Below are 10,000 nucleotides of genomic sequence, written 5' to 3'. Positions count from 1 at the left end.
ATAACCAAAATGCCCTGAAATTAACACTGTATAACTATAATAAACACAATCTTGAACTATCAATTAAATATCAACAAAGTCAAATCGAAATAAAACTCAATTCACTAACAATACAACAAATTTATCAATCAAAATAGCAGTACACACAAGCTTTATGTTCTGACCAAAGAAAGTCCATACCGCTCTATCATTCCAATCTCATGGGAACATTACAATATATTCTGCATTGCAAAACAACAATATATTTCCGAACTTGTGGCAAAAATTCTACAGCCAACCAAAAAAAGAAACTCAGGAATTTGCATTAAAGTACTGTTATCATCGCAAAAATACAATATGCACACAAAATCTTAACCTTCTAGCACATTCCACAACTTTCAACAATTTTGCATAATCTCAACTTTCAGCGAAAATTGGACAACTTTCAACAACTCACACAAACTCAACTTTAAGCAAAAATTCTACAACTTTCAACTACTCACTAAATCTCAACTTCTTGCAAAAATTCTCCAACTTCCAACTGTACACACAATTTTTCAACTTTTAGCAAAAATTCTACAACTCTGAATTCTACACACAAACCCAACTTTTAGCGAAAATTCTACAACACTGACCTATACGCACAAACCCAACTTTCTGCAAAAATTCTACATAACTGACCTAAACACACAAACCCAACTTTCAGATAAAATTCTACAACTCTGAATTCTACACACAAACCCAACTTTCAGCAAAAATTCTACAACTCTGAATTATATGCACAAACCCAACTTTAGACGGAAATTCTACAACTTTCAACGATCATCTCAAACTCACGTCATGATTGCAGTCTGCTGTCTCCAACTTTACAGAAATCTTCAAGGACTCAAACCAGGTCCAGATTTTGGGATGCTAAGAATTTAAGTCACTTCAGATCACTTCAAAGCGATTCAGTTCCACATTGATATCTTTTTCGCTAAACCACCCTGTAATTTATGCAGATCCAGTCATGTAGTGCCAGTCCCAAGGATATCAATATGTACATGAGATTCATTGGTTGTTTTAAGAGTGGTAGAATTCAATATTTAGGAATAATATTTACTAATTACGTGTTTGTGGGATATCAAGCCACCAATATGTACAGTAGATATTTCGTTTTGCAAAAAAAAAAAAAAATAAAGTTAACGTGTGATTTCTAAACAATCGAAAGTCAAATATTAAAACAAATTATTTTTAAAAACAAAATTCCAGTTCCAAACAAATTACTCGATTATCATTTAATAATGATTTCAATTAATATTTTGTTCTTAGAGGAAATAATATTTTTTACATGTTTAAAAAGAAATTAACATATCACATGCAAAATTCTTTCAGGCCTTTCTTTTTTAGCAATATTGTTTTCTGAACTAATATATTTTGGGGGTCGTCTTTTTTTTATCAATATATTTTCCAGACTGATAATTTTAAGTTTTTTTGTTCTTTTAGTGATGAAATTTAATTCATCTTTTTTTTTAAAATATTTTTTTGTACTGACGAAATTTAATCCATCTATATCCTTTTCAAACCAATTTTTTTTTTTGTTAGTGGTGAAACTTAATCCATGTATTACCTTTCCAAACCAAATATATATCAACAACAATCTTCGTCTCTCGGAACCCAACTTGCGGGCTCCTGGCCTTGGGTTCCTTCTTCCTCGTATAAGAAAAAGAAAAAAGAAAACTAACCACACACGGGTGCTCGGTAACTCCCCGGCCCAAACAGACTCCCAATCTCCTCAAACCGAGACTGGATCAGAGTTGGACTGTAAATTTTAAAGTCCACTATGCCAAGCCGGAGTGACTGAGACGGAGTGACTGGGCCGGACTGGAGTGAGAGAGTGAGAGGGTAAGAGAGTGAGCTAGGTCTTCTCACTCTCCTCGCGTTAGCATATTAGCAAACTTGTGGCTTCTGCTGACTAAGATGCTTTTTGCTAGCTTCCTGGGTGGCTAGGTCTCTCTCTCTCTCTCTCTCTCTCTCTCTCTCTCTCGACGACCATCTTTGTTTCAGTTATTACCAGTTATACTATTAAGGGGTCGTAACGTACTGCAGTGTGTGTGTGTGTGTGTGTGTGTGTGTGTGTGTGTGTGTGTGTGTGTGCGCGCGTGTGCGTGCGTGTGCGTGCGTGTGTGTGTGTGTGTGTGTGTGTGTGTGTGTGTGTGTGTGAATCTCTCTCTCTCTCTCTCTCAGAAAATATGCCAGTGCAAAACGAAGAAGCCATATAATATACAGACAACGCTGGTCAACGCTCCCCCCCTTTCTCCTCACCCTCCCCAATTCTCTCTCTCTCTCTCTCTCCTCCCCAGCCCCCTTCCACTTCCCCTCCACTCCCCAACTAATAAAAACAGGTAGACTGAAAAGATTACACATACAGACAGAAGGACAGACACACGAACACCTGAGTAAAGTTCCGCCTAATACACACCTGCCTGCCAGTTCGAACCTTATGCGTGAGACAGGCGAAGCAGTAGCCAGACACTCAAATATCTGGTACCACTATGGGGAGGGGAGAGGTTAAGGGAGGGGAGAGGTTAGGGGAGGGCAGAGGTTAAGGGAGGAGGGAGGAATGGGGGAGCTGACAGTTCCTTCCCCTCCCTTTTCCATCCCCATCCTCCTCACATAGTTACCAGATAGATGAATGCTGACTACTGCTTCGCTACCAATTGTATCACATTTACTATTTCGAAAGAGCGAGTGTATAACGCGGAACTTTCCTCGGGCGTACATAGTTTGATAGATTGTTGGACAGACAGACAGATACATAGATAAAGTATGACCTCTTCCCTGACCTCTGACCTTCCAAGCAATTAACAAATAATTTCATGACCTTTGATCTATATAAACAAATCAATTTAAAAAGACCAAATCTCTCTCTCTCTCTCTCTCTCTATCACACACTCTACCTACCTACCTATTTATCTATATTTCCACTCCATCCATCTACCTTTCCATACGCTCTCTCTCTCTACCTACCTATTTATCTATTTCCATTCCATCCATCTACCTTTCCATAAGCGCTCTCTCTCTCTCTCTCTCTCTCTCTCTCTCTCTCTCTCACACACACACACACACACACACACACACACACACACACACACACACCTTAACAAGCTACCCACGCTCTTCCTTCCTTTCAACATTTTCTCTTGGGTTTTGTCCTCTTTTCCTTCCCCCCTCCCCCCTTCTCATTCGTCTTCCTCCTCCTCTTCCCCTCCTCCCTTCTAATTCTTCCTCCCCCTCCTCTTCCCCCCTTCCCCCCTCCTACAGTCACACCCTCTCTCCCTCCCCTCCCCCTCCTTTCTAGTTCATCCTTCCTCTCCTCTTCCGCTCTCTCTTCCTCTTCTCTACCCTACTTCTTCTAATTCTTCCTCCCCCTCCTCTTCCCCCCCTCTCCCCCACTCCTACAGTCACATCCCTCTCTCTTTCTCCCTCCCCTCGCCTTCTTATTCTACTTCCCTCCTCCCTCCTCTTCTCTCTCCCCACCTCCTCCATTAACTCTCCTCTCTTCCCCCTTCTCCTCCTTCCCCTCCCCCTTTCCTTACCTTCCTCCTTCCTCCTCCTCCATGTTCATTCCCACCACTCCCTTCATTCTCTCTCTCTCTCTCTCTCTCTCTCTCCTCTTCCCTCTTACGTCCCCATCCCCTTTTTCTTCCCTCCTCATCCCCACTCCCTCCCTCCCCCCCCTCTCTCTCTCCTCCCACACATACTGTATTTTTCTCTGCAAAACCAGGTTATTTCTTTGTTTTTCACACCACACACACACACACACACACACACACACACACACACACACACCTACCATTCTCAGGCGTTTTCAAACGAGCAGTGTGTGTGTGTGTGTGTGTGTGTGTGTGTGTGTGTGTGTGTGTGTGTGTGTGTGTGTGTGTGTGTGTGTGTGTGTGTGTGTGTGTGTGTGTGTGTGTGTGTGTGTGATAAGGTATGTGTGTGTGTGATTGATAAGGTATAATTACTTTAAAAACAATGTTGCTAGTCACGAAGAAGTGCTATGGGACGATGTAAAGCCTTAGTAGTCTCTTTTGCTGCCATTTTAGACAGATATTAGCCAAACACTAGAATATGAGGCTAGTCACGAAGAAGTGCTATTGGAAAGAATATAATAAAGTAGTAAAGTTCGAACAATAATAGTATGCTAGTCACGAAGACGTGCTATGGAAAGTATCTGAAACCGCATCACTGTCTTTCTGTCATTCAACCCAACACTAGAATACGATGCTAGTCACGAAGAAGTGCTAAATGATGTAGAGCCGTAGTATTATCTTTATATCACTGAGCTTAACACTATAATCGATGCTAGTCACGAAGAAGTGCTAATAAAAATGGACGTAGAGCCGCTTTCACCGGCCTGCAGCAAAAAATTAGTACGAAAAAATGATGCTAGTCACGAAGAAGTGCTAAGGAAAGATGCCCCCATTGTCTTTATCTGCCACTGAGCTACGTGAAATAAAATGCAAAAGGACGAAAATTCTGCGCCAGGTAAAGGTGAACGAAATATAGCAAGGAACACACCTGACTCTGCTTACCTGTGGATCTGCTAATTAATCCATACTCCCTACACCATACCTGTAAAAAGAAAATCATCATTATCATCATCATCACCATCAAAAGCATTCTCATCAATATCATCATTACCATCATCATCATCACTGTCAAAATCATTATCATCAATATCATCATCATCACTATCAGAATCATTCACGTCAATGTCATCATTACCATCATCATCACCATCCTCCTCCTCTTCACCATCACTATCCTCATCATTATCACCATCAACAAAATCATCACCATTATTATTATTATTATTATTATTATTATTACTATTATTATTATTATTACCATGATCACCATCATCATCATTAACAACACCATCACCATCCTCTCTCATCATCATTATCATCATCATCCTGCTCTTTTCCCAGGTAAGGATGGCGTGATGAAGGAGTTTAGAGAGCAAGGAAAAAACTGACCGCAATAAATCTATCTATCTATATACCTAGGCTGCTTCCCCCAAGGAAAGGGAGGTAGCCGAGACAGGACGACTCACTCTCCATTTACTCATCCATTCAAACACATTCATTCGCATCTTAGCCCCAAAGGGGAGAACGGACAGATCCTCACCGCACCACACCGCACAAGGGTCAACTGCGCAATGCAATCAGTGACATCCGCAGCAGGGCCCGACAGCAGAACTGGTTTACCCCTGCCACATCATAACAGACCCATCCCCTTACCCGCACCTGACCTGACTAGCTGATCAGACCAAATGCGGGAGAATATCCCCTCAGGGCTGCGTCATCACTTATTCATTCACAATTTCTCTCCATTTATTTCTGTCACACACAGCCACTCTTCCTTGCTCAACAGACATCCCTCTCGCATCCAGCGCTCTCTTCACACTGTCCATCCATCCTATTCGTGGTCTTCCTCTCAGCCTTACACCTCTCACATCATATCTAGTTATCTTTTTCACCAATCGCTCATTATCCATTCTCTCCATATGCCCAAACCATTGCAACACCCTCTGCTCAACTCTACCAGCAATCTCCCGAACAACTCCAGTTCTCCTTCGCACTTCATCATTTCGCACTCAATCCATACGCGTCACTCCACACATACTCCTCAGACATCTCATCTCCATTACATTCAAACTTTTCCTCTCTGCTACACCCATATTCCATGTTTCATCCCCATATAATGCAGTTGGTACCACAACACCCTCATACAGCCTTCTCTTTACATCCATTCTAAGCGAACGACATTTAAACACTTTTTTCATTCCTCCCAGCACCTTTCCTACTTCATTTATTCTAAACTTCACTTCTGCATCTATTCTTCCATCCACAGCAACATGTGACCCTAGATATTTAAAACAATCTACCTCCTCAAGCAACTCACCATTCAAAACTACATTCATCCCCCTACCATCTATCAACCTCGTACACTTCATCACTTTACTCTTATTCTCATTTACTTTCAATTTCCTCCTTTCACACACCCTTCCAAACTCCTCTACCAACTGTCTCAATCTCTCCTCTGAATCAGTCACCAGTGCAGTATCATCTGCAAACAGCAGCTGCTTCAGATTCCACTCTCCTCCATCAACATTTACCAGACTCAGACCACCTAAAACTCTTGCATTCACCTCCCTTACAACACCATCCATGTAAATATTAAACAACCAAGGCGACATCACACATCCCTGTCGCAGCCCCACTCTCACGGGAAACCAATCACTCACAGCATTTCCCACTCTTACACACGTTCTACTATTTACATAAAAACTTTTCATCCCTTTTAGTAACCTACCATCAAGTCCATACAATCTTAAAACAGTCCACAAAGCCTCCTATCAATTCTATCATACGCTTTCTCTAAATCCATAAATGCCCAAAACACATCCTTGCCTATCGCTAAATACTTTTCACACACTTGTCTCACAGCAAACACCTGATCAACGCATCCCCTCCCTCTCCTAAAGCCACACTGCTCATCACTAATCACTCCCTCTGTACCCTCTCTAACTCTCATAATTAACACTCTACCATACACCTTACCTACAACACTCAACAGACTTATACCCCTCAAGCTAGTACATTCATACTTATCACCCTTGCCTTTATACAACGGGACCACACAAGCACTTGCCCAGTCAATTGGCACCATACCTTTCTCAAAGCACACATTCAACAATCTTACTAACCAGTCAACAATAGTCACTCCACCACCCTTCAGGCATTCCACAGCACACCCATCCATACCTGCAGCTTTCCCTGTTTTCATCTCCTTTACTGCCTTCTCCACTTCCTCCTTCGTGATCAAAGAATCATTCAACTCTCCCAACACATTTATTCCTTGCACCCTTCCATCCGCCACAATCTCAGCCACCCTTTCCTCCTCTACATTTAACAATCTTTCAAAATACTCTGCCCATCTCTTCCTTACTGCATCCATCTCAATTAACATACTTCCATCCTCTGCTTTTACTCGTTCTTCCTTCCCAGACTCTCCCTTTCGCACCCTTTTCACCTCCTTCCAAAACATTTTCTTATTCTGTTGAAAATTCTCTGTCAGCCGCCTACCCCACCTCTCATCTGCTGCCACTTTAGCATCACGCACAGCCCTTCTCGCTCTATTCCTCTTTTCCTTATACCTTTCATATGACATCTCATCCTTCCTCTGCAGCCACACTTCATATGCACGTCTCTTATCAGCCACAGCCATACTTACTTCCTCGCACCACCATTCACTTCCTTTTCTTACACCACCACCCACACGTCTCACATCACACACCTCTTCTGCATGCCCCACCACAGCACTCTTAAACAACTGCCATTCCTCCTCCACACTGCCATTTTCCCGATCTTTCACTGCGTTTCACTCATCTTTCAATTTCTCCTGATACTCTATCTTTTTGTCTCTTTTATCCAACTCACTTTCAAAACCTCCCTGCCACACCTAACCCTCCTAGCTCTCATGCATCTCTTACCTACTCTTAACTTTCCCTCCACCAGGTAGTGGTCAGACATACCTCCACCCTCCCCTCTCAGAACTCTCACATCCAACAATCTTCCTATTACATTCCTAGACACAACCACATAGTCCATCAAGGTTCTATCAACAAAAAATGAGAGAGAGAGAGAGAGAGAGAGAGAGAGAGAGAGAGAGAGAGAGAGAGAGAGAGAGAGAGAGAGAGAAGCACACTTCAGAGCCTACACCTAAGACAGCCCTTCGTCCGTGAGGGAGGAGGAGGAGGAGGGGTGAAGAGAGGAGAGGAGGAGGGGGAAGGAATGGGAAGAGATGAAATGTAAAAGAAAGGGAAGGGGAAGGGGAGGAGGAGAGGATAGGAGGAGGGGAAGAATAAGAGGAAGGGGAGAGGGGAGAGGGAGGGGAAAGGGAGGGGACGGATGGGGATGAGGGGAGGAGAGGGGAGGAAAGGAAAGAGAGGGTGCGTGGACTTTAGGGAAAGGAGAGAGGGCAAGGGGAGGGTACGGGAAGGAAAAATGAGAGAAGAGTGGAGGGGAGAAGAGGGGAGGGGAGAGGGGTATAGGATAAGGCCTGGAGACCCAACTATAAGAGCTCTCGCCCATTCCGCCTCCTTGGTTTTTAGTCCCCTCCCCTACTTCTCCCCATCCCTTCCCTTCCCCATCCCCCCCTTCCTCTCCCCCCTCCCCTCCCTTTCCTCTCCCCTCTTTTTCTACGCAACCATATCCTCTAACCATCCTCCACCTCTCTCTCTCTCTCTCTCTCTCTCTCTCTCTCTCTCTCTCTCTCCCCCATGCATCATTAATCTCCTCCCTGTGCCTCCCATCCTTCCTCCTGCCAGGCTCCCTCTCCCCATTTTTTTTTCTTTTTTTCATCGTCACTTTCCAGCCCCCATTCACTTTGACCCTCCCTTCTACCTTCATTTATTCCTGGCCCATCAATCTCTCTCTCTCTCTCTCTCTCTCTCTCTCTCTCTCTCTCTCATTCAAACATACCTCCTGACATTTCCTCTTTCAGCATTCAGTACATCAGTCTCTCTCTCTCTCTCTCTCTCTCTCTCTCTCTCTCTCTCTCTCTCTCTCTCTCACATACACACATATTCATTCCCATTTACTATATCCGTGTCACATAATATCAATCTCTCTCTCTCTCTCTCTCTCTCATTTGTCCTATAAGATGATTTTTCTAACCTGACATAAATTCTAACCCCTTTCAGTTCAGATTGGTGGGACGATTTGACTAGTAACCAAGGAGACTCATTCCCACCCCCATGACTATTTTGGAATTTCACGCAACTACCAAGGCCAGTATTCTTGTGGGGTAAGGAAGCTCCCCAACACCTGTTCCTTAGCGATTTATTCTTGTATATGGCTGGGGATTAGCCATTTGTACGTTATTTATGCAGAGTATAGCGACACTGGAAGGATTTATGTGACACAGAATAGGACAGGAAGGTGTAACAAGTAAAATAAATCGCTTAGGAAAAGGTGTTAGGGAGTCCAGTTCCTTTGGATGATTATACCATTCCATACCACACCCTACCATACTAATACCACTTACTATACGTCTCATACCACATTCATACCATTCACAAATACTTAAGCTACCATACAGAACACGTGAGGAAAACCTGTGTGTGTGTGTGTGTGTGTGTGTGTGTGTGTGTGTGTGTGTGTGTGTGTGTGTGTGTGTGTGTGTGTGTGTGTGTGTGTGTGTGTGTGTGTGTGTGTGTGTGTGTGTGATCTCAAAGCCTCTCCCTATCCTTAATCCCTCTCTTTCCCCTTGCCCTCCTCCCTGTTCTCTCTCTCTCCTCTCTCATTCCCCTCTTTCTAATGTCTCCTCTCTCTCTCTCTCTCTCTCTCTCTCTCTCTCTCTCTCTCTCTCTCTCTCTGTACTGTACTCTATTTTCTTGTTTTTCTTTCAGTAAATTTCATTTGTTTTTCTTCTATGTCAGTTCGTCCTCTCTCACTCTCTCTCTCTCCTCATCTTCAAGACAATTCCAGATTTTTCCTCCTCCTCGTCTTCCTCCTTCCCTTCCCTCTAATCCTCTTCCTCCTACTCCCCATACTCTTCCTCCTTCCTCCTCCTCTTGCTCCACATACGCTTCCTTATTTTCCCTCTTTCTCCTCCTCTTCCTCCTCCGGGCTAATCCTCCTCTCCAGACACCTCCCTCTTGCCTCCCCTAGAGATCTGTACATTCTCTCTCTCTCTCTCTCTCTCTCTCTCTCTCACTTCCGCTGGATAAGGCTATTAGTGAAGCTTGTGGGGCTGCCCTCTAAACTTATTACACACGCACACGCACACACACACACATACATGCACACACACATACATTTGCATACACACACACACACACACACACACACACACACACACACACACACACACAAATGCCTACCGCGTTTCCCATCCTCTCTCTCTCACACACACACACACACACACACACACAAATGCCTACCGCGTTTCCCATCCTCTCTCTCTC

At 43.6% G+C, this 10,000-nt stretch overlaps 1 protein-coding gene and 1 long non-coding RNA gene across 6 annotated transcripts in view; both read right to left on the bottom strand.

The window, feature by feature from the left end:
- Positions 1–1,831, bottom strand: part of LOC145418103 (uncharacterized) — a 40,421-nt gene extending 38,590 nt beyond the window's left edge. Inside the window, exons 1-2 of the long non-coding RNA XR_013900638.1 lie at positions 1,704–1,831; positions 817–965 (exon numbers count right to left, since the gene is read on the bottom strand). This is a non-coding gene — a long non-coding RNA (uncharacterized LOC145418103). The remainder of the gene's footprint in view (positions 1–816; positions 966–1,703) is intronic.
- rdgA (retinal degeneration A) overlaps positions 1–10,000 on the bottom strand; it is a 429,656-nt gene that overhangs the window by 312,522 nt on the left and 107,134 nt on the right. The gene's annotated exons all lie outside the window — the stretch shown is intronic.

This window comes from Coenobita brevimanus, chromosome 112 (assembly GCF_032717465.1).
Source record: "Coenobita brevimanus isolate Jiangsu-jjx chromosome 112, ASM3271746v2, whole genome shotgun sequence".
In the NCBI taxonomy this organism is placed as follows: domain Eukaryota; kingdom Metazoa; phylum Arthropoda; class Malacostraca; order Decapoda; family Coenobitidae; genus Coenobita; species Coenobita brevimanus.
Note: the sequence above shows the minus strand (reverse complement) of the source record. Positions and strands in the feature narration are given on the sequence as shown.